A 25,569-nucleotide genomic window follows, 5' to 3' on the forward strand; every position below is an offset into this window, starting at 1 on the left:
GCTGATTCAACATTCTTTCCGGCCGGCGGCGCAAAAAGACCGACAGAGAGGTGCATTTATTTTTTTAACAATGACGAAACAACGGGGGCGCCCACCTTTTTCACGCGGCAATGATTGATTTTGGCAGCACGCTTGACACCGGTCTTGGGCGCAATCAGCGAGACGAGGGCCCTTCCATCATTTCTGTCGACGACGCCAACGACGTGTCGCCCAAAATCGGAAATTTTCTGCTTCCTCGCGCGAGCGGCACCCTTGTCTTCCGAAAGAAACACACATACATATGCATATCCGCAGCTGTTCATTCGGAGATATCGTGCTTGGATTCGCTCTTGCAGAAGAAGATATTCCAATTCACAAGACAGATTATATAAAGCAAAAGCTACATCGCATGTTACAACGTTTGAAATTAAATTTCTTTTGATTTGAAATTAATAAAAACTTTATGATGGGCAAATCTTTGTAATAAAATGGAAAATTTCTGATTTAATTACAAATACCCTGCAAAAATTTGATGATTATTTCAGATCTTGTTCTGGATTTCTTCAAATAAAACTATTTAATTATATTTTTGCAGAGGCCTATTAAATTAAAAAATATTTAAGATGCAAGATTCTTGGCACTTCCGTTTTAAAAGCTGCCTAAAAATAATCAAATTTTGAATTTGAATTAAATTTTGCAATTAAAAAGACCCCAAAAATGTTTGGTTCTTTTGTTAAACTATAATTATTTCAGAATGGTTTTGAGTTCACCAATTTCAAATAAAGCAAAAAGCGGATGGTATTCTGTACATATTTTCCTGTCATAAAACAGTTATCGCCGCTTCATACAATAGAGGATTATGATGGCGATTATTAGCGCGCTATGGAAAGAGGATCAGATGTATTTTGACAATCGTGCGTATATTCTTTTCCTATTCTAGAGCGGCCGTGTTTGCTTTTGAGATTGGACCCTACAGCACCTAGAGCTTAGTGCAACGTGGTGCGGCCCCATCTTTTTAATTCCCGGCGTGGTGTTTCTGAGCCCCGATTATCATCGCAGCAAAATGAAAGAACAATACGCTGCCCTACACAAGCAGAGCGTTCCGTGTTATTTATGCCGAGAGAGATAAATTAAATCCCGGTTGTAATAATAAAACATCATTTCCTGTCGTAAATAAAAAGACCAGCACCGAGAGTTGGACGCGATAATGCATTCTTGCGAGCTAAAATGCAAAACACGCCGGGGATTCTTTTGGCCGCCGGCTGTGTTCTGTTGTCGCGTACACTTTTGCTCATTGTTTATCTTTTTTGTCAGTGTGATGCAACTGCTGTTTAACTCATAAGCCTCTGAATTCACTTCGGTACAAATTACACGCTTTACACGCCCATACCTTTTCAATTTTATGCACGCTCCAAAAGAGTTACAACCTTTTTAGCGCACTGAAAGCGGCCAATTTGGTGTTTCCGCTTTTTAATAAAAGGTTAAAAGCGTATTGAGTGGAAGATTTTGTTGTTCATTTTACATGGGCCTGAAATACAGTCGCTGAAATTGGGGCAAAAAATCATTTATAAATTTTGATCCAAAATCACATAATTATTTTATATTTTTGTTTATTCCATCAAAATTTTTTCAATGCATGACCTTAAATATTTAAATAAAATGTATTTAAATGTGTAATATTGAATAGAATAATTTTGACTTAATTTATTTACTGAATATACTCAAACAAGAGTGCTATGACATGTGATATATACTAAGTTCACTTTTGCTTATTGAGCTCAGGTGAACTTCAGGCCCATAAAATTTGCTCTCGTTCTTTAGGCCACGTATTAAAAAAAACCAGCCAGTTGTAAAAGTAAGAACAGGTGCGGCACATACACGCGTTCGAAGACTCTTGACGTTCTCACATTTTCCGCGAACGGATGAGCGTGCATTTAATTGCAAACGTGGAATTAGACGCGACGTAAAGAAATGGGCAGGCAGGCAGAAAAGCGTGCGCTCTAATTATTCATGGGGCAAAGAGGCGTGCACGGGTATTGTATTTTGCAGCGGCGTGACATTTTCTTGTTCCGCAGCAGCAACCCGCCCCGTCGTTTTCGGGTGGAAACAATTTTGCAAAGTGGCAATAGCACCGCCGCACATGTGTCCTCGCCCACTTTGCTGCAATATTAACTGCCGTCATCTCAAGTGAAACAACAACTACTTCAAAATGACGCCGTTTCGTTTCCCTGACTGAGTTCAATTTGCACACCCAGGCCGGCCTAAAAATTAATTTCGTCTCAGGTTGCAAAAAGTTTTCCTCCTTCTGCACCATTTTATGTTTATTTTCGTTCTTTAGCTCCCTTCTTTGATTATAAATAATGATTTGTCAGAGGGAAATGAAGTCCAATTGTTCCCGGGAAAGTCCTTTTTGCTCTTTGTCTGCTCTCTTTTGCTCTCGCAGCGTGCGTATTTATTTATTATTGAAGGAGGAGGAGGAGGAAAGTTTATATTTCGCCATCACCTATAAAAGTGGCAGAGAGCTGCCGGCTTATAAATAAGGCCCCGAATATCGTGGCGGTGCGCAGGCAATAAAATAACAACACAATGGAGCCCCACTTTCTTTTGCAAAAATAAAATCGGGCGAGGTGTTATCCACACAGCACAGCCCCTCCTTATTACCCTCGCTTTCTTTTGATTTATTTTAATCCACTCTTTTCCACTGCATGCACGCGGCAGTAAAAAGTTCCGCCAAATCTGCCAGCTGCAATTTAAATGCCCCACAAAACTTTGCTCCTTCTCAGCAGATGGAACTGAAGAAGAAGGCCACCAGTTCTCTGGGTTGCACTTTGAACGCAATTAGAGGCGAAACCACCCCCCGACCATACCATACTTGCAAATCTTTCTGCACCAGCGAAGCTAATCAACTGCGTAGATATTAATTGGCAACGCTGCGCGAACTAAAACTTTTGAAATAAATTTCTCTTGGCTTCTTTGATGTAAGAATATGATTCACCTTTGATATTGCTTTTTCATTATGCAATCGCGCGTTATGGAAGAGCGGAGTTTCTAATCAGAAAACTTTCATGCCTTGTTACTGCATGAAGTTGAAACCGGTGTTGGAAGCTACCAATTTTTCGCAATGTAGACACGTAAAAAATAAATCAGTATTGTTTCAACTTGTAGCTCAGCTTTGGATTAGAAATGAAAAATGAATTCCAACATTCTATTCAATGTATTTGTATATATTTATTTTCTCTTTCATATTTTGTACCTCAAAATAGTCAAAATAAATAAATTTTACTTGTTTTATGAGCTTTTTCCGTCTAAACAGAATGCAATCAAAAGTTAAGAGCAAAAAAACTTCAATTTCGCGTAGTGCTAAAATTGGATCACTGGAAGCGCTGTGAATAATCCTGCTTTTAATTAAAGTCACTGATGAGAGCGAGATCAAAGCGCCTGCGAATCTGCCGAATAGGCAACCCGCTCATCACAAGTCCCATAAGAACGAGGCAGACGGGAACATTAGCCGACTATCGAAAGAGAGCTCGCGTTCGGTCTTTTTGTGTACACAATATTGCTGGGGTGGAATTGGATGGCTGAGCTTTGGCTCTCTGTGCGGCGCCGCGGGGCTGATGTTTTCATTTTTAGAGGGTCGACGCAGCGCTTCTTTGACACACACTGCTCTTTTGAGCCGGGCAATTTATTCTCGTTGCTTCCCAACATTTAACTCCGGCTTTAAGTGAATTCAATTTTCTTTCAAAATGTGTTTCTCTGAGAATTAAAATTCTAGGAAAAACAATGATGTGCCAACAGTATTTTCACATAAAAGGGCGCGGAAGTAAAAATCGTCTCCACTGGGATGTGAAATTCCGCAACAAGATTTTGCACAGCACGCAGGTTTTGTGCCTGCGACGAGGGCTAGACAAGGCCAATGATAATTATTTGGAAGATTCTGAACAGCGTCTGCCACAAGAGAGCTTATTTGCAGGCTGCGCGTTCTCACTCAGGCCGCGTTGAATTAACGATGAATTCCAAAGTTTTGCCACCCAGCGCACATTGCAGGTCCCGACTCGAGCTCCAATTACCTCCTTTACTCGTACATATTATCGTCATATCGCGCGGGATTACGAAATTCTAACAATGAGAGACGGAGTAGACACGATAGAGGTTCTCCCACAGGAGAGCGAAAGACTGCCTGCCTATTATGAATATTAACCCTTGCGCATAGTTCTGTGCAATCATGGTTTAGTTGAGCGTACGCACGAGCCACGAATGTTTTAGGAAATACATTCCAATCCATAATGACGAAAATACCGGAAAATACTTTCAATGAAATATTTGCGTTAAACTTTCCAGAAATATTAAGCGGAAAAAAATGTTTTTTTTTTTCAAGTTACCAAATTTTCAGTAGCCCTGCAGAATAACATGAAGGTATGTAGCAACTTTAAACAAATCTAAAGAAATGTTTCAAATAGTCCTTTTATTTTTAAATGGTCAGGAAATTTTTTGAAAGGAAAACGTGACAAGATGACCAGATTAAAATCGTTTAATTTATTTTTATTATTGTATAAAAAGCCCTTGAATGTAAATATCTTCAAACAAATTATTTTTGTTCATTTGTAAAATACATATATTGTAAAAGAGATAAAAAGTTTATTGCGTGATCTTTATGGTGATTTGAATTTAAAGTCGGCCTTTACTCTATGGGTTTTTGAGTTGTTTATTGTTTAAGAAAAAAAATCAAATTTTTTCTTAAACTATAAACAACTCACAAAAACCCATCAAGGAAAAGCCTACTTTAAATTCAAATCACCATGAATCAACCCTCAATTGTGAATTTCTTCTGAAACAATAAAAAATGATTCTAATAATTATACTTCTCCTTTCAATTGTATTTAATTTTGAACTTAAATTTGCTGTATCTCTATAAACGGGCAGAAATTGCCTTTGCCATAGATCAATAAATATTATTTGCAACTAAAAAATATCTATCAAAATCTATCTAACCTGTTCTGACTGGTTTAATTTCTTGTATGCACTTTATGTACTTGAAATTATCGTGATTGCAATTGGGCAATAATTTAATGAATAACAAAAAAAAAATTAAATGGAGTCAAATAATCAGACAGGCTCGATTTACATTAGAAGGAGTTCGCTTCCAAAAAGGCCAGGGAGTTAAATATTCAGTAATTATCCATCTAGTTAATTAGCGCGATTAGACCGCACGACTCTCTATTTTCATCCTTAGCGGCTTTGCGGAGGATCGCAAATTCAGCAGATACAGGCAGGCAGCTAGGCAGGTGCCTTTGATACACGACCAGCAGCTCTCCATAATTCGGGTCTATTGTGAAATATTATACGCCTAGGCGCGTGTGTGCCTACGCGTGCATTGTTCCGCGCGCCGAGAGTGCCATTCAGCGCGATTCCTTAATTTAATTTCATTGTTTGCGTTGGCCCGTGCTGACAAAAAGCCACCCAAACCCACTCGTAAATTAAACACGTGTGTGCTCCCCAACACAATGCACGCATGAAATTCATGCTTAGCGCAAAAAATTAATAATCGCTTGCCTCTAATTAAACGCGGCTCGTCTAATGGGATCGGCAGCAAAGATGCTGTTTACCCTTCGCAGAGAATTTATACATTTGCACCAAGAAGGGTAATTGCGCGTGCGGCAATAACAACGGCACACAGGGGAGCTGCACAGGAAGTGGCACTGCAAATCATTCGAACGGCCCGGATCTCCCGGAAATTATCTTAATTTCTTCCCCCAAAATAGCAACCGTAAAAGAAAATGTGGCCCGTGGGAGATCCACAACCCAGATTAATGAACTGACTTTTGAATGTAATTGAAAGTAAAAATCAAACATGCTGCTTTTAATTAGAACTTGTTAAGTGTATCTGCTTGTGTTTGTAATATACGTCTGAATTTAGTGGCTTCAGCAAACACTCCGTAAACATGCGAGTCAACACGGCCAAAAACTTTGGTGGAGGTTTGCATCTCTTGATGTTTCAAGCAAACATTACAGGAGCGCACACACTTTTGAACGTTTCGAAGCGGATAGATTCGCGCAGTCAACAACAAAAAGGCAAGATTAATTATTCTTCTTATGCCGTGATACTGCGATACAATAATCTGGGCAGGCCACCCATTTGCAATTTATAGTTTGGAATAAAAAACACAAACAAAATAACAAAATATTGGCCGACATCGAACTGTCCTCGCAAAAAATAAAATTGGAGGAAATAAAAAAGCAAAACATCACTGTATCAATGTAAAAATTTTACAAAACCAATTTATAAATATGTTACATGGAAATATTGATTTTGTGATTTCACGTTGGATTAAATTATCAAATTAATATTCATGGAATATCGGGTTACCTTTTTTCCAAATCTAACGAACATATAAAAATATACAGTTTGAAATGAAAGACTTTTGAGTGTAAATTGAAATAACATCAGCATCATTTAAAATGAAAAAATTTGTGTTTGTTGAATTTTTAAACCCTCAGAGTCACAAAACGGAGATGAAACCAAAGATGAAAAATGTTGATGAAAAAAACTTGCAAGCGTAGTTGTAATTTGTTACGCAATCGCGAAATGTAAAACTCGAATATTGCTTCGTGCGCGCTCAGTTTCCTCTTTTCCATTTCCGTCGACGATCCAAAGTTTGGCAGACCAATTTGCGAGCTGCGACGCTCCATTATTCAATTTTTCACCCGACGCAAAAAACTTATTCGCCGAAGCAGCTGAAAATTATTATAAAGAACTCCGAGACCAAAATGCAAATTAGATATGTTTGTTTTTTATCTGAATTCTCTATTGTGAACATAACCGGCAGTCCACTATCGTAAGCGTGTAAAAGAAAGAAGGAACGAGAAGAAAAAAAACAATAGTCAGTCGGACTTCGCAAAAATCTTTGGCCCTCAACATGATGGAGAGTTGGGAGGACAAAAAAGCGTTGCTGGCCAAGAGAGCTCAAAAGAGCTCCGTCGACGACAAACAAGAGGGGCTTTATCAATTTTGGCACAATTTCGACCGGACAAACACTCTCGCCGGTTGAGCTTTCCCCGAAATCCTTCAATTTTCCACTCGATGAAATCAAAACTCGAAGCAGCCCCCCGAATATTACGGTCTCTCCCGCGAAGAGATAAAAACGAGAGAAGGTTTTTGCGAGAAGCGGGCGGGTTGCTCGTAAGTCATATCGCAAAAAGCGACTGCTCGGTGCTTTCACAAATGGTGGTACGCAGCAAATGACATGCAAATGCATACATATAGAGGGACGAAAAAGCGTCTGTTATCTGTCGCACCCTTTGCAAATAAGCAACAACGCCGGAGCTAGAGGAGCTAGCGCAATTTTATTTATGATTTTTGCTTCCGCTCCGCCGAAGTGAATTCCACAGGAATTCGCTCAACCGCGAGAGTGAATCTCAAGAAAGCAATTTAGTCGCCGAAACGCTCGACGGGCCATTACCGCGATTGCTCGGTCGCTGCAAATCCCGCGCGCAACCTTTCTTCTTTCTTTCCACTCCATCTCGACCCGGTGCGGTGCCTGCCTAATCCTCGGCTGTCACGCAAACGCCGCTGTCAAGGAGTCACCGCCACGTCCTCACCGTCCGCTGATAAATAACCTGTCTCTGGGGCTTTTAATTCCCGGCCGCCACCGCACACTCGCTTGCCCGCAGAGAGCGAGAGAGAGATGCGGATCGGAAAGTGAACCGCGTCGCCGAGCAAAGGTGCACGCACCGTGATGAGCACGAACAAAGGATGGGTCGGCCGAAAAGGTCCAAATTTCTCCCTCAGGTGCGAGAGAGTGAACGCCTCTATCAGCTAGGCACATATCGGATTAATCCAAAATTCACTTCTCACATCTTCAAATTTGTTTAAGCTCTTAAACAGAGAAGAGCAAAATGAAGAGGAAACTACAAAAATAATGGTACTAATTTCATTTTTGCTTTAATCTATTTCTTTTTCTTTTTTTATCTTGGCTAATAAAATAAAATCAAACACAATTTTCTAAATATCAGTCACACTAAAATATGATATTTTTAGAACAAGTTTTTAGATTGATTCAAATGCATTGGCCAAGAGAGCGTGAACTTCCAATTTTTAACCCTTTCAGAACTTGCAATTGTGTTTTCCCATTCTTTTTAAACATTGTCCATTCAAAAATAAATATTAATTAAAAGTAAGTGAGAATTGACTAAAAAATTGGATTTTTTATTATCATTATTATCTGTGTGTAATAGCCGTTTCGGAGCGTCACGCCAATGAAAATACAAACTTTATGGAGCCTGTTCTTTACGATAACTTCATCAGCCCATTGAAAGTCTTATCAGGGAATCGCAGCCACCAAAATTGCCTTGATCACGAACCCCCAGTTTAAATTACGTGTCAACCAACCGCAAATTAAAGGGCCAATTTTTTCGCTGACTCAAGACGCACTACTAAATCTTCTTTACTCAGTTAGTCGCATGCACACCCTTTAAATAAGAGGGATGCCACTTGAAATTTTTTAGCTAAAAGTAGAAGAAAAATTTATTCATATCTTTTTTTGTGATTAATTTTATTTTTCGTTATAACCCTTCTCTCCTCTGGAAGAAATAATTTGCATTTGATTTAAATTTCAAGCTGGAAGTTTATAAGAGAAACGAGTAAGGGTTGAAAGCTTTTTCGTTCCCTGAAAGGCGGCGAATTTCATCGCCTAGTATTTCGGAACGGTTCCCTCGGGCTGCTATGGGGAGCGGCACATCACGACTCAATCTTCTTAAAAAGCAGTGTGTCTGTCTGTACATAAAAGATACACACCCCCGACACTTTATGCTGTAGGTTTGTTTAGTGCACGATAATGGAGTTGAGTTATAAAAGTGTCGCGCACCCTTTGAAATATATGCACGGTGCTGCTGCTTAGCATAACAGCAAACAGTGGCATAGACTCCTTCCTAGATTTCCTGCGGGTGCTGTTGCAAAAACTTGCACAAAAAGTTGACCCGTTTGCGGCTAGAAATTTGGAAACTTTACTGTACTTACTGATTCATACTTAATTTAATTACGATTGAATGGAGATCAGTAAAATCAGAATTATTAATAATATTTTTATTAAAATTTTGAAGCGAAACATTTTTGAATTTATCTGTAAAAATCGTTGGTGGAAATTCATTTTTTCCGGGTTCCTGAATCTTTCAGCAAACTCAAGTGTCACTCTGAAAAATGGCTTTCAAGCCTCTGCTGATATTGATGGAGGCGCGAATTATTGATAGGTCCGATTTGGTGCCAAAAGAGGGAAGAAGATTGCCACTTCCATTTCTCAGCAGCAGTATGGGAGGGCTATATTTCTGCAGGAAATTGACATTTTGAGTTTATCGATTACATAAATCATTATCGCCGGCCGGGGTAAATTTGGAAGAACAACGCTTCTCCATTTTTTTTTTTTAAATATTTACAGTAGAAAATGCGCAGAGAGCTTCAACCTATTCATATCCATGATTTATGGACCGCAAATATAAATAAGCTCTCTTTATTACATTGCAGTTTATTTTCAAAAAAAAGTAAACACTCTTGGCAACAAACACCGCGCTTTTTTGCCAACTTTTATCAATCACCGTTGAGACAATTAAAGGAAGATTATCTGGCGGCCGACCCGATTCCCTAACGAGCTGTTTTTCCGTTAATTAACGCTCCTCCCATCTCACTTAAGAATTCATATTATGGCAGTGCAAGCGAGGACGATGCGCGATAATGGTACAGAGCGTCGCGAGCAGATTTCATGTAGAGCTACTAATCTGCCGGTTACGGTGTTTATCGCACGCCCGGAAAAACAACCCCTTCATTAAATATTCCTTTTTGCATGCGGGGCCGTTTCTGTGTGATGAGTGTGTGTCGCTCGCTTGTTTACGTGTCACTCTGTCGTGCTCTAATTAAAAAATAACACGCTCCGGGCATGGATTAACCATGATTCAACCCCGTTTTTGTATTCTCTGTATTCAGTTCGCAGCCCTCGCTGATGCCGTGATGCTCCAAGCAGATTGTTTGGTTTTTCACGTGTGAATGCGTTGGATTTTTTTTTGTGCCGCTCGCAAATTGGTGCATTTTTTTGTCTAGTACTGCAAACAATTCTGCACCAATATTCGTCAGCCTTCAATTATTCGTAATAGGCAACCCGCACGACCGGAGTGTCCACCCTGTTGCATAACGTGATTTCCCCGGAGTTCTGTCAAATTTATATTGACGCGTGTTGACCAACCAGTGTTATATTAAGCGCGCTGGACCAAATCGTAATTTAGGAAACTCTACAAAAGTTTGGCGGTGAATTTTTATGGTCGGAAAGAATGCGGGTTGCCGCGTAAAAAAAGCGGAAAGAACATGTTTTGATGAGGGAGTAATGCATTGTTGATTACAAAATCGATATGCTGCAGCCGGGAAGGAAGGATTTTGGGATAAAAAAAGGAAAATCCGACTTTGTACCTTTTCGGTCGGAAACCGGAATTCAATTTCCTTTAATGCTGCTTATAAATAGACATAGCACGAGTCCTTGGTTAATTTCACGCGCCTCCAGAGACAGTTCAAAGATAGGCTCCGTTTTAATCAAGCCGCTACGTGCCAGAGGCGATCAGCCACGTCACACCACCAAACAAACACACACCTCGCAGATTTCGCTACACACAGGGATGATAAATGCCTAGTGACACTAACTACCCCCTTAGTGGCATTTGACCCTTTTTTGTTTTGCGATCAGGGTCATGTGATTGGCATCTCGCACTTTCTTCCAACGGTTGGAGCGGTGCCATCACCCAACCGACTGCACTTTTGTTTACCTACCTAGCCGCGTGCCAAGAGTTGATTTCCATCCCTGCTTTTGCAGTTCGCAATCTTCACGCCTTGCTTAACTCTAAAACGGTCTGGTGCGACTCGCACGCTTCGCAGCGTTTCAAGCCATAAAATACCGCCAGGTTTCAATTAAGTTGCTGGTTCTCTCCAATCTACGTTTGAGATCGCTCCCCAAATCAGATATGCCGATAAGAGCAAATAACGACGCCTCCAATTTCAAACCGCAGAGCGTCTTCTGCTTGAAAATCGTCGCACTTTCCTCCATGGCTGCGGTGGAAATTAAATTTCGCAGTGGAGTCATTTGAGGAATGTGTCGACTAAATAAAAGTTATGTCTTTAGAACTATGCGCGCACCGTTTCTGAGAGCAAAACCGTGTAATGCTCTTGTGGCAAAGGCGATCTCTACTTTTGTATTTTGTGCAAGAGGGTCCGCGATGACAGCTTTGCGGTTCAAAACTTTGCTGATTTAAAGCGTCTTAAGATGCAATTCTGATGGTAGTGGTATGCTTGACACACTTTTATCTTTATTTTTCAATTTCTTATGCTTATTGTTAGAATAAAAGAGAAAAATAAATATAGAACACAAAACACAAAGTTAATTGGTGATTAGAAATTTAAATTGGCTTTTTCTCGATGGGTTTTGTGAGTTATTGGAACAATATACAATTCAAAAAACCTATCAAGGAAAAGCTGACTTTAAATTCAAATAACCATGAATCAACCCTCGATCGTGAAATTCTACTACAAAGTTCAATGTTTTAAATTATTTTTCTTAATTTTATGTGGTAGCATTACTGTTTTGTTGTTCAGAAAAACAATTTATTCATATGATTTATTATTTTCTTACATTTATCGTATGATTTTAAATTTTGTAAACGAAAAATTTTGTTTTACGTTAGATTTGATTAATTCTGCTTAGAGTGGAATGCATAATTTCTGCGGCGTCTAATGTCAAAGACCGGAGAGTTTGCACGCAGAGAGCTCTAAGTGGGCCTCCTGGGAAAGGCGTACGCTCGCACCACTCAGCCTGCAGATATCACTCACTCGTCCCTATTGAACTGCTTCGTCATTTGTCTCAACGCGCGGGCGCGTCTTTCCACTTGTACATTTCCATTATTTCGTGCAGCAAGAACCGGGATTTAATTGACCCAGAACAATTCATTAATATCCCAGGCACGCCATTTGTCATCGCTAAGTGCCGCTTCGTATTAAAGCGAGGCTTTCGAGTTTAAATTACAGTTTCGCAGGTGCAACGCCCTAAAAATTCCTCTTTTGGCTCTAAACTCTGTAGATGCCGATTTTTGGAATGAGTTCAAAAGAATGCTTATTTATGGCCCTCGCTCATGGCGTTTTTATGCCTTATCTCTCCTCGTGAAAAATGTCCCCTGCGCACATCAATTGTGTGATATTTGCTAGCAACGGAGTCAATGGAGCGAATACACTGAGGCGATTACGATGACGTCTGAGACATCTTTGGAGCTGCTTTGGAGCTTTATGGAAACAATAATTGACCTTGGTTTCGGTCGGAATAACAGACGAAATCGAAATCCCCTTACAAAAAAGCTTACTTTTTGTTTTGTGAGCAGTCAGCTTCGGTATTTACAGAGAAGTGCTTTTCAACATCTTGCTTTTTCCTTCGCGAGATCAGAAACGTGAAACCATTCATCTCGGTGCAGACAAGAGAAAAACACGCTAGATGCGATTTCTTTCGTTTGGAAAAGCATTCAAAACGGGCTTAGTACCACCGCCTTCAACTTTTAAATGGATTTCCAAGCCAAGCTCTAAAAATGTCTGTTAAAAGCGTCGTCTACAGAAAGATTTGTCCAGGAAGGATAACGATTAATTCTTTTTCTCTCTTTAAGTTGTACGTACCAAGACGCTGTAAACAGATAGAACAATAATTTATGGCATTTTTATGGTCAAACTGGATCTTTCGATTATTTAATTTTTCTACCACAAAAGCTGTTTGCTTCGCCTATTATTATTTTTGTCACTGCTGTAGAAAAAGAAATTAATTCAGTAAAAAACTTTCCGGGAGCATACATATTATATATCATTTTCAATTTTAGTTTGGAAATTAATTATTTATTCTATTTATTATACAGCTAATTTGAATTCAAGCTCCAGTTATATCAGAGGCCAAAAATGACGTAGATACACTTTAAAAAAACACACATGCGAGTTGGAAAGAAAAAAACGCCCTGCATTTCGAATGAACGCTCCGTTAGTGATGAGATTTCGCCGGCAGCAGGAAAAGAACAAATCCATTTTTCGTCGTGGGCGCGGCAACTTTTCTCGCATCGGCGAAGTGGGTGAGCGACTGCTGCTGTTCAATTTCTCGCCCTCTCTAATGTATTTATCACTGGCGGTGCCGCGCTCTTTCTCCGTGTTTTATCGTCACATCTTGGAGCGAAAAGTTTCTCGAGTTGCTATGCCCGGCCCAACATCTGCTGTTGTGCTTTATGAATTTTTTACAACCCTCCATTTTAATATTCGTCTTGTACATGGACGTGACGACTTTAATCTGCAGTTCTGTGTGCACTTCACGAGTGAGCGAACGCGCGGGTCTGTTTTTTTATGCCCTGCGGGCTAAAATGCTTAGCGAGCGCGTTATTAGGGCGGTTGTTGTTGCGCCATATCTATCGACTGCCTGCCTGATTGATTGATCGCTGCCTTTTAAGAGAGCAATAATGCCGGGCTGTAATTGAAACCGCCCCGACAAAGGCAATAAAAAAGAGCCCGCGCTTTTCAATATAGAACCGGAGCCGCTTTTGTTGGGAAAAATTCGCGACATCACAGGGAAAATAAAATTTTTACTAGGACAGGGAAATATTTTGGTCATTCGGTTGAACAATAAATAATATAAAGGATATAATAAAAGCTTTTCATAAATTCATGCATGGGGAAAGTTTCCCATTTCCCATAATGATAATTCTATAAATACCAATTTGCAACCAAACTATTAAAAATGTGGATTCAGAAACTGAGTCAGTGTGTTGCCTTTTGTTTTCAGGTTAACGTTTTAAATGGAAAAATTAGTTTATGGAAACACATCCTAATGTGTTTTGGAAAGAATCAAGTTAAGTTGAAATTCTTGCATTTTTATTCGTTTTCTGAGCATTCGTTTTCAAGCTCGTCTACGTTCAATTTCTTTTGATAAATTAAAGGGGAAACTGGAATAAACTTAACAACGCAAACACGACACAAGTTTTCATTTAAAAAAAAAAAAATGCAAAAAACACTCACACTAACAAATTAGCAATAAAATAAAATGAAATGAAAAAAATTTAAATTCTTAACAAATATGATTCTTTTTCATGAAATAATCGTATGTGTATGAGACTTTTAAAATAAATTTGTGAAAGTTTAATCAGGTTTGCTTCTCGTGTCAAAATCAATCGGTTGAAACTGTCCAAATCCCAACCCATTGATTGAAAATTTGCATTGAAACAAGAACCACAAGAAAACCCCTTTTCTTTTCCAAGGCGAACGCAAAGCCATGGCTTATTTACAAGATCCAATTAAATTTTTCTGCGTCAGTCAAAGGCAATATCTGCAGACGTGCTTTTAATAAACTTGCCAAGCCAGTGAGCATTTATTCAAATCAACCCTTTCCGCCTGGGCGCACGCCTAGTTAGCCTGCTGCTAAAACAAGCGCGCGTTTTCCTCTTGCAAACAAAATATGCAAATTACGGCGCATATTGATTGGGCCGCCTTTTTCGCCGTCCCTTCACCAAGCAGCCCTAGCTCATTACAAACACACGACGTCGGTACGTGTAATCCCGTTGTGTTCGTTCCGCTCTAATTTGTCTCTTGTTCACACTCGACGGTCGCGCGCGTCCACTGCCCCGCTCTGCCGCTCTTCTCGCGATTTGCACATTTGCGCGAAAACTACATACAGTGACACACACCCGCCGTGATTGATACCCACACAATTAACGGGCGCGCAGATTAACGGCATATATTAAACTTATTCGTCCCTTGGCACGCATGAATCACACTGACCGTTCGTTCGCGGTTTAAGCTGTCACCCGCTCTCTATTTTTGCTGCTGAACGAAAGTGGCCAATAAAAGTTTTATTGTGTGTCATCTCTTTTACGGCTAGATTTTTTTTTATCATATTTTGACAAAACCCGTTTCAGGCTTCAGATGAAATTTGAAGTAAAATCAAAATGGATCAGAGAGAATTGGAGAGTTTACAGCATTGCCAATTTCTGGTAGCACACCTATCAACTCGTAAATTTGTTAACTGCGAGAATGTGTGTTGTGAGGATTGATTAGTTTATCCGAGGAAGCCAAAAGTTTCTCACTGTAAAAGTAAAATCAAAATCTCCCAAACAAACAAATCGGCTGTTTGTTTGATTTGATACTAAATTGCAAAATTTACTCTGAATTTGTAAAATGTGACACTCCTGGCATTTCAAAAAGGAAAAAAGGAATCTCTGTGTACCCCAATGTGGATTTTTGAAAAATCTTAAATTGGTATAAACGGGCCACCAAAAAAAATTAATAAAAGTTTACAATTAATTGTTTTCAATGATTATCTATATAGTTAATATTGTTGTTCATTTTCCCTCATTGTAGAAATGTGTTTATATTCAATTATTGAAAAAGCATTTTGTTTCAATAAAATGAGTTTTCGGAAAAAATGGCCACTACTTTTTAAGTTTTTGAAATTTTAATGAATTTTTTTTATTACGTCAAACCTTATTTTCCAACAGATTTTTTTGTGTTTATTTCGTCATAAAAAATTATCCCTCGGGGAGTAAAAATGCTTTAATATCAACCGCAGCATAAGGCAACCTATAACGCTACCTTTTTTTTTTGTGCAGCCAGAATTCTATTTCCGCGTGCCCAGCGGGAGAAGTTTACCAAGCAAAAAAAAAAAAAAAATGATAATTATGCACGCTTCGCCGGTGCCTGACCACCTGCGCTCCGTTCCGTGAATGCAACCGAGCCTTCAACACCAGCTTGAAGATAATGATTTTTTTAAAAGCACGATTTTCACCCCGAGTGGGTTAAAACTGCATAAATTTGTTTGCCAGCAAGGAGGTGGGGAAGGAAAGTTTTGCAGAAAAGCTGGCTGATTGAATATGCGTAAATGAATTGGCAAGACCTACAGAACTTTTCCATCCACCGATCAAATTTAATTTCCATTCGGTAAGGCAGACAAAGTTGCGCGCTCCTCCCCATTATTATTCGTTCTGTGCCAGAAGAGCAGAACGGAGAGAGAGAGGAAATAACAAAGCGGTCGGCGTTTAGCAAAGGGGTGACATGCCAGAGCGCACGAGCGACTTCAATATTTAAAATCCCTCTTTGCAAATTAAAAGAGGCAGGGAGCTCTCCTTTGTTTCGAATATGCAAAGCAAAGGAAGTCGCTCTCGCTTGGTGTGTGTGCTTAACCACTTAGAAGCAGGTTAAGACAGTTTTTATTTTTTATTATACCAGTATTCATGCTATGAACTTTTATTTTTACTATGCCGACGCTAAAATTGGATTGTTAGTCAAAAACACCGCGAGGTCGCTGTAATATGATGTAAGCGATTTTCCTGAATTTTATGCGTCGCTTATATCCGATGGCAAAAAACCAAGGCACATAAAACTTGCTAAGAGCCGAAGGAAAATTACAAGAGGGGAGAGAGAAAAAATGTTTTCTTGCTTTATTACTCTGGTGATAATTTAAAACGGGCTGCCCATGATGGATGAAGGCGCTGCTTTTTGCCTTCACGCTTGGATGCCGGCACTCGAGCAGGAAAGAAAAATACTCTGCGGTGTAATTAAAACTCACAAACGCGGGAAAGCTGCTCAACATGTATATCAATCACTTGATTCCGCACACTCTAATTAATTAGTGGCGGCTTTGTAAATTTGCGAGGATGGATTTAAATAATCATCGCCGTGTTAAGTCAGTCGACGGCGCATCTCCGGCGGCATTGTCTGACACTGTGATTAATGATTGGCGATGACTGCACTCGCTTGTCTCATTAAACTCCACCTTTCAGCCGGGATTATTATACACGGTTTTCTGTCGTTATTATTCGCGCGTTGTTTCAGCTGGAACAACTTTGGGCGGACGCCGCGGATTGAATGCTTATCAGGCGCGAGGACAAGAAATGAATTCCAAGTGCGGAGTAAATAAGAAAGACGGAGGCACTTTTTTATTGCCCTCTAATGAGAAATTGAGCACGAGAGGAAAATGAGCCGGCGATCCAATTTTCTTCTCAGAACGCTCTTAAGATGGGAGGAGTAGCTTCTCGCCAGCCGAGCTTATTTAGAGAATGACGAAAATGGAAACGGAAATTCGGTCCTTACCGGATAGCGAAATGTAATTTAAAAAAGGCTTTATTTGTTCAAACTCCTTCTTCCTGCTTTCAAAAGGAGCCATTAGAAGGATTTCAGTGCGAATCGAAGTTGCACTTAATCAATGCCAAAGCCACCGAAGCAGCGTCAGCTCGGCAGCTTTTTAAAACTGGACGCTATCAGATGGCTGTATTTGTCAAGATTTACGCCAAGAGCAGCGGCCCTCCACACTCTCTTTCCGCTTATCAGGGTTTGTAATCCGCTGGATTCTGTCACGTTCCGCCGCCCGAATCACCTCGCCGGCGCCCACCCACCAGCAGCTTTTTAATCTGGAACACATCTAAATCCCAATCACCACGGGTCTTCCTTTAAAGAACCCGTCTTCACCTCGTTGCGGCAGTGGTTTACGCGGTCCAAAAGTGTGGCGTCGCAAATGGCGACTCAACGGTGAGCAGGACACAATTATTGAAAAACGGACCTGCCAGGCACACATTTGATTGAGTAGATTTTGCCGACTAATGACACACAGGCCTCGCTCTCTGAAAACCATTAAAACTTTTCGGCTGCTCATCGTCTCCTTTGCAGCGAAAGTTTGCCTGAAATCCACTTCACGCCACTTTTCTACTTTTTTTTTGCAAAGAAGTCACGTGTTGAGAGTCTACATGCGTTAGGCCGTCTCGTTTATGCTCTAGAATATTGAGATTGTTGGTTTTGCAAAAGTTTGTGCGAAAAATCCCAGCTTGAGCTTTACTGCCGAGCTGGACGGATTTCGAGGATACTTTCTGGCCGTTTTTCCCCAGCAAGGCGATCTCTTGTCGCCTCTCGTGAAACGTAATCCGGCCGCTCGTCATCTTGAATGGGGTGAGAATGGAAACACCTGCCGGCGCCGTCCGGTATTGAATCGATCTGGCCGGCCGTTCGGTCGGTCGGCAAGCACCTTATATGTATTTGGCGCACAGGAAAATAATGATTGGACGCGTGCGTGTGCCCGTGGGCCGGAGCCAAAACATCAACAAACGGTAATTACGCCATAAAGGAGATGTGCCATTGTGTGCGCAAGAGAAAACCCAGTGGCGCAGCTTGATTTATCAAAAGCAGTCAACCAATTAACGGGAATTTGAGTCAATCAAGCGTGAAATGCTAAGCAAACATTTTCTAAAGCTCTCTACGATGGAAACGGCGTGCGCCGGGTAATTTATGGCTGCTGCAATTGTGGTGTTTGCAAACGAGTTGGCGCGGGTAATTGGCAAAGCCGTAGACTTGCTCAATGAATTAACGAGTGTCTACGCCCCCTCAGCAATCAATTTGCAATAACGAATGACTAAAATAGCATGGATTTTGAATTCTGATTGTTTATTAACAGAGTTTGGAACCAGTGAAGAGTCGTATCTGATCTACTGTGCATTTCATCAAACTTCCAGCTTTTTAAATTACGCAAAATTATAATAATGTATGTCATTTTTACTCATTCTCCATCACAAATTACAATGTAAATCAAATCAAAATTATTTCTATTTGCTTAATTGGAAATTGGCAATTTTTATGTTCATTGAATTTTTATGGAGGGTACAAAAAAGTATTTTGTATAAATATTTTTAGTTTAAATAAAAACTCATCTGACAAAGTTTTTCCTGATTCTGTATTAACTCATTGAAATCAAGTGAAATTCAAAATGCATTAAATAAAATAAAATAATATGATATGCATAATTATGATGAATTCATGACTATTTAATTATTTTGAAAGAAATTTTAATTTTAAACCGACTAGTGTCACGTAATTTTACTTTTTCTCTAGTAAATAATTCAAAATAATATCGTTGTTTTGTTTTATAAATAATTTACATTTACTTTTAAAATAATCTGTGCTTTTTTTTTAATAATTCGAAGTCGTATAAATTGATGGTAGTAAATATCTTTTCCACATTTTTTCTTGTTGAAAAAGTTACAACAATGGAAAAAACAAAAATTAGAGTTGTTTTCTATTTCTTCTTGTTGCAGATGTGGCCATTGTTGAAATTTGAATGCAGCGATTTTTATCACCAACCGAAAGTTCTTTAAAACATTTGCGTGTAATGGACGGCCTGATTCACAAGAAAGTGATCAAAGTGAACGACAAGGTTGTTTTGGAGCGTACATCAAAATTGGGAGACATGAAATCGGTTTGCGACGACCACAGAAAGATTCTGACCCAAATGGCACTCGACGGAAAGTCGTCTCCTCGGATGCCATCGGCGACCCACAGGCGACCCACCGAGGCCAAGCAAAGACAGCCGGCGGGTAGGTCCATCGACATTGCTGCCCATTTGAACTCGATCGAGGCCGAGATCAACCAGCTCAGGTCGAAGAAAATGGTCCTGGCCAACGAGAAGTGCAACTTTGAGGGCTTCTGCAGGCAGCTGAAGAGTGACGTCGGCAAACTGAGGGAAACCAACGCCAAGCTGAACCAAGAGGTCAGCAAGGAAAAGGGCGAGAGCAAGGCTCTTGAAGAGTACAGGACAAAGGTGCTTGCCGACTTGGATGAATTGAATCGCAGCATCAAGGAGTGCAAGGAGAGCCTACGGCAAAAGCAGATCAGACTGTCCGAACTGAAAAACGCTGAGTGCAAAATGGACGAGAAGCTGCGCAACAAAAGTGAAATGCAGGAGAAACTGACGAAGTTTCAGAAGGAAATGGTCAAATTGGAAAAAGAAGTTTCCTCCAGCAAGCAGCAGCTGCAGTCTCTGAGAGAGGAGTCGCAGAAGCTCAAGGTGGAAGTCGAGCACCAAATGAAAACCAAGAGCGAGCTGGAGGGCACGCAGAAGTCGTGTGCGAGCCAAGTCGAGAGTCTTCAGAAAAAGGTGCTTCAGAAGCAAGAGGAAGTGAGCAAGTTGACCACGGAGCTGATAGAACTTAAAACCAAGGTGAGCGAGCAAACTTCCATCTTGGAAGACTGCAAATTCAGCAGCTTGGAACTGGAGGGACTGGTGGAGGAAGCCACCACGGCCAAGAGGCGTCTTGAAGAGGACGTGCGAATCAGTGCCGAGGACGCCAACAGATTGGACGCACAATACAAGAATATGGAGAAGGATTTGAAAGAGGCGAAAAATGGCTTGCGGGCGATTGAGAAGCGTCGTGCGGATCTACGGAGGCAGAATAGTGAGATGGAAAAATCGGAAGAGAGGCTAGTGGCTGAAAATAAGAACATGGACAACAAGGTAAATTTAACTAATTAGTTTATTTAAACAAATATTTTAAGTTTAATTATAAATTTCTCTCGCATTTCTATAGTGACTTATTATTTTGGACAAAAATTATATATTTTAAAATTTTTTAGTTGACCGATTTGCGAGGAATGTTCAGTAGAAAGAGTGACGACTTGAAGAAACTACGGCTCAAAGTGACCGAGGTCAGCAAGAGTGTTGAGAAGATGAGGGAGGAGGAAAAGGAACTTCTTAAGCAGTTTGAGGAAATGAAGCGCAAAGAGAACAAAGACAAGACTAGCAAAGCACTGATGGCCACTAATTTGAAGCGTCTCTCTCAAGAAATTCGCACCATGCAAGAGCAGGAGAAGCAAATGACTGCAGAGAAAACTCAGTTGGAAAGCTACCTGAGCACTCTGAAGGAAGAGGTGGTCAGGATGAAGGATGGCGCAAAAGAAGCGGAGTACGAGTTGTCCGCGCTCCATCAGCTGGAGACCCAGGTGTCGCAGGAGATCGCCAAGACGAGGACCAAAACTGAGCAGCTCATGATCTCTGAAAAGGAGCTGCTCCGCAAGGTGGAAATGGAAAGGTTAGCCGAGTTTGAAGCCATCAGAGAGAAACTCGTCAGGCGAAAACTGAATTCGGAAGAGAGCATCTACTGCAACTTGAAGCCGCAAGAAAAGTCAGGAGCACCAGCTGCTCTGCCAGTCAGGGCTGCAAAGAAGACCAAGAGAGGCTGGTTTAGCAAGAAAAAGGTTGCTCCCGAAACTGGGAATAATCCGTAGGAAAAATAGAACCAGGAAATCATAAATTCAAAACAAAAAACATTTTTTTATTCTTGCTTACATAAATATACTGCGAGTGACTGCGAGTTTTAAGGACTTCTGATTGACAAAGTCAAATCAAGTCCTTACAATAATATAAACAGATTCTTTCGATTGATGAAAGACAATTGGAAATTTTAATCACCATTGTTGTAAAGACTTGATTTGAAAATGTCAATAAGGACTCGTTAATTTTGAATTCAAATACTTTATTTATTGATTGCGGTTTTATTTGTTTATTTCTTTAATTTTGATGAATAGCAGAAGTCATAAAGAGCTGAGCTACTGAAAAGTATAATTATTTTGAAATATATTATTAATTATTATTATTGCTGTTTATTTGCCTAAATTATTATAAATGCATTTCTTACATTCAATCGTTGAAAAAAATTTATTTATTCTGTGCATGTTATAAAACTATTTTTAAGAAGTAAAAGTAAACCCACGCAGCCCAGTGTGTGCCGCTCAAGAGACGATTTCCCTTTTTGCCCGCGCCAGACTGCTGTCTTTAGTCTTTACTCGCGGACCATTCATCTTTCTCCCTGCGAGAGAAAGCAAGATGATAAATCTGTTTCAATTCCAGCTCCATACGTCGGCCATAAATATCGCGGCTAACGCACGCGGCATCTCTCTATTTTTCTTATTTATTCGTCCATGATTGGGGGGAAACAAAATAAATCGGCCGGTGATATTTGGATAATCCGATTGTTATAAATGGCCGCGGCACACGCGAGAGCCTAACTGTTGAGGGCAACAAGAATAATGAAGCAGATCCACAAAGGCGAAATAAAAGGTCCTGTCTGCCAGTGTTTGTACCGCAGCATTGCGCCCGCCGTCAAGCAAACAATCGATAAAGACTCGGGCCGAGGCTGATTCAACATTCTTTCCGGCCGGCGGCGCAAAAAGACCGACAGAGAGGTGCATTTATTTTTTTAACAATGACGAAACAACGGGGGCGCCCACCTTTTTCACGCGGCAATGATTGATTTTGGCAGCACGCTTGACACCGGTCTTGGGCGCAATCAGCGAGACGAGGGCCCTTCCATCATTTCTGTCGACGACGCCAACGACGTGTCGCCCAAAATCGGAAATTTTCTGCTTCCTCGCGCGAGCGGCACCCTTGTCTTCCGAAAGAAACACACATACATATGCATATCCGCAGCTGTTCATTCGGAGATATCGTGCTTGGATTCGCTCTTGCAGAAGAAGATATTCCAATTCACAAGACAGATTATATAAAGCAAAAGCTACATCGCATGTTACAACGTTTGAAATTAAATTTCTTTTGATTTGAAATTAATAAAAACTTTATGATGGGCAAATCTTTGTAATAAAATGGAAAATTTCTGATTTAATTACAAATACCCTGCAAAAATTTGATGATTATTTCAGATCTTGTTCTGGATTTCTTCAAATAAAACTATTTAATTATATTTTTGCAGAGGCCTATTAAATTAAAAAATATTTAAGATGCAAGATTCTTGGCACTTCCGTTTTAAAAGCTGCCTAAAAATAATCAAATTTTGAATTTGAATTAAATTTTGCAATTAAAAAGACCCCAAAAATGTTTGGTTCTTTTGTTAAACTATAATTATTTCAGAATGGTTTTGAGTTCACCAATTTCAAATAAAGCAAAAAGCGGATGGTATTCTGTACATATTTTCCTGTCATAAAACAGTTATCGCCGCTTCATACAATAGAGGATTATGATGGCGATTATTAGCGCGCTATGGAAAGAGGATCAGATGTATTTTGACAATCGTGCGTATATTCTTTTCCTATTCTAGAGCGGCCGTGTTTGCTTTTGAGATTGGACCCTACAGCACCTAGAGCTTAGTGCAACGTGGTGCGGCCCCATCTTTTTAATTCCCGGCGTGGTGTTTCTGAGCCCCGATTATCATCGCAGCAAAATGAAAGAACAATACGCTGCCCTACACAAGCAGAGCGTTCCGTGTTATTTATGCCGAGAGAGATAAATTAAATCCCGGTTGTAATAATAAAACATCATTTCCTGTCGTAAATAAAAAGACCAGCACCGAGAGTTGGACGCGATAATGCATTCTTGCGAGCTAAAATGCAAAACACGCCGGGGATTCTTTTGGCCGCCGGCTGTGTTCTGTTGTCGCGTACACTTTTGCTCATTGTTTATCTTTTTTGTCAGTGTGATGCAACTGCTGTTTAACTCATAAGCCTCTGAATTCACTTCGGTACAAATTACACGCTTTACACGCCCATACCTTTTCAATTTTATGCACGCTCCAAAAGAGTTACAACCTTTTTAGCGCACTGAAAGCGGCCAATTTGGTGTTTCCGCTTTTTAATAAAAGGTTAAAAGCGTATTGAGTGGAAGATTTTGTTGTTCATTTTACATGGGCCTGAAATACAGTCGCTGAAATTGGGGCAAAAAATCATTTATAAATTTTGATCCAAAATCACATAATTATTTTATATTTTTGTTTATTCCATCAAAATTTTTTCAATGCATGACCTTAAATATTTAAATAAAATGTATTTAAATGTGTAATATTGAATAGAATAATTTTGACTTAATTTATTTACTGAATATACTCAAACAAGAGTGCTATGACATGTGATATATACTAAGTTCACTTTTGCTTATTGAGCTCAGGTGAACTTCAGGCCCATAAAATTTGCTCTCGTTCTTTAGGCCACGTATTAAAAAAAACCAGCCAGTTGTAAAAGTAAGAACAGGTGCGGCACATACACGCGTTCGAAGACTCTTGACGTTCTCACATTTTCCGCGAACGGATGAGCGTGCATTTAATTGCAAACGTGGAATTAGACGCGACGTAAAGAAATGGGCAGGCAGGCAGAAAAGCGTGCGCTCTAATTATTCATGGGGCAAAGAGGCGTGCACGGGTATTGTATTTTGCAGCGGCGTGACATTTTCTTGTTCCGCAGCAGCAACCCGCCCCGTCGTTTTCGGGTGGAAACAATTTTGCAAAGTGGCAATAGCACCGCCGCACATGTGTCCTCGCCCACTTTGCTGCAATATTAACTGCCGTCATCTCAAGTGAAACAACAACTACTTCAAAATGACGCCGTTTCGTTTCCCTGACTGAGTTCAATTTGCACACCCAGGCCGGCCTAAAAATTAATTTCGTCTCAGGTTGCAAAAAGTTTTCCTCCTTCTGCACCATTTTATGTTTATTTTCGTTCTTTAGCTCCCTTCTTTGATTATAAATAATGATTTGTCAGAGGGAAATGAAGTCCAATTGTTCCCGGGAAAGTCCTTTTTGCTCTTTGTCTGCTCTCTTTTGCTCTCGCAGCGTGCGTATTTATTTATTATTGAAGGAGGAGGAGGAGGAAAGTTTATATTTCGCCATCACCTATAAAAGTGGCAGAGAGCTGCCGGCTTATAAATAAGGCCCCGAATATCGTGGCGGTGCGCAGGCAATAAAATAACAACACAATGGAGCCCCACTTTCTTTTGCAAAAATAAAATCGGGCGAGGTGTTATCCACACAGCACAGCCCCTCCTTATTACCCTCGCTTTCTTTTGATTTATTTTAATCCACTCTTTTCCACTGCATGCACGCGGCAGTAAAAAGTTCCGCCAAATCTGCCAGCTGCAATTTAAATGCCCCACAAAACTTTGCTCCTTCTCAGCAGATGGAACTGAAGAAGAAGGCCACCAGTTCTCTGGGTTGCACTTTGAACGCAATTAGAGGCGAAACCACCCCCCGACCATACCATACTTGCAAATCTTTCTGCACCAGCGAAGCTAATCAACTGCGTAGATATTAATTGGCAACGCTGCGCGAACTAAAACTTTTGAAATAAATTTCTCTTGGCTTCTTTGATGTAAGAATATGATTCACCTTTGATATTGCTTTTTCATTATGCAATCGCGCGTTATGGAAGAGCGGAGTTTCTAATCAGAAAACTTTCATGCCTTGTTACTGCATGAAGTTGAAACCGGTGTTGGAAGCTACCAATTTTTCGCAATGTAGACACGTAAAAAATAAATCAGTATTGTTTCAACTTGTAGCTCAGCTTTGGATTAGAAATGAAAAATGAATTCCAACATTCTATTCAATGTATTTGTATATATTTATTTTCTCTTTCATATTTTGTACCTCAAAATAGTCAAAATAAATAAATTTTACTTGTTTTATGAGCTTTTTCCGTCTAAACAGAATGCAATCAAAAGTTAAGAGCAAAAAAACTTCAATTTCGCGTAGTGCTAAAATTGGATCACTGGAAGCGCTGTGAATAATCCTGCTTTTAATTAAAGTCACTGATGAGAGCGAGATCAAAGCGCCTGCGAATCTGCCGAATAGGCAACCCGCTCATCACAAGTCCCATAAGAACGAGGCAGACGGGAACATTAGCCGACTATCGAAAGAGAGCTCGCGTTCGGTCTTTTTGTGTACACAATATTGCTGGGGTGGAATTGGATGGCTGAGCTTTGGCTCTCTGTGCGGCGCCGCGGGGCTGATGTTTTCATTTTT

The 25,569-nt window shown here is 40.2% G+C and overlaps 1 protein-coding gene across 2 annotated transcripts in view; it reads right to left on the reverse strand.

Annotated features, from left to right (window-relative positions):
- The window catches only part of LOC132198901 (zwei Ig domain protein zig-8-like), a 146,297-nt gene that overhangs the window by 116,203 nt on the left and 4,525 nt on the right, over nt 1-25,569 (reverse strand). The gene's annotated exons all lie outside the window — the stretch shown is intronic.

This window comes from Neocloeon triangulifer, unplaced genomic scaffold (assembly GCF_031216515.1).
Source record: "Neocloeon triangulifer isolate White Clay Creek 2 clone unplaced genomic scaffold, ASM3121651v1 ptg000013l, whole genome shotgun sequence".
Taxonomy (NCBI): Eukaryota; Metazoa; Arthropoda; class Insecta; order Ephemeroptera; family Baetidae; genus Neocloeon; species Neocloeon triangulifer.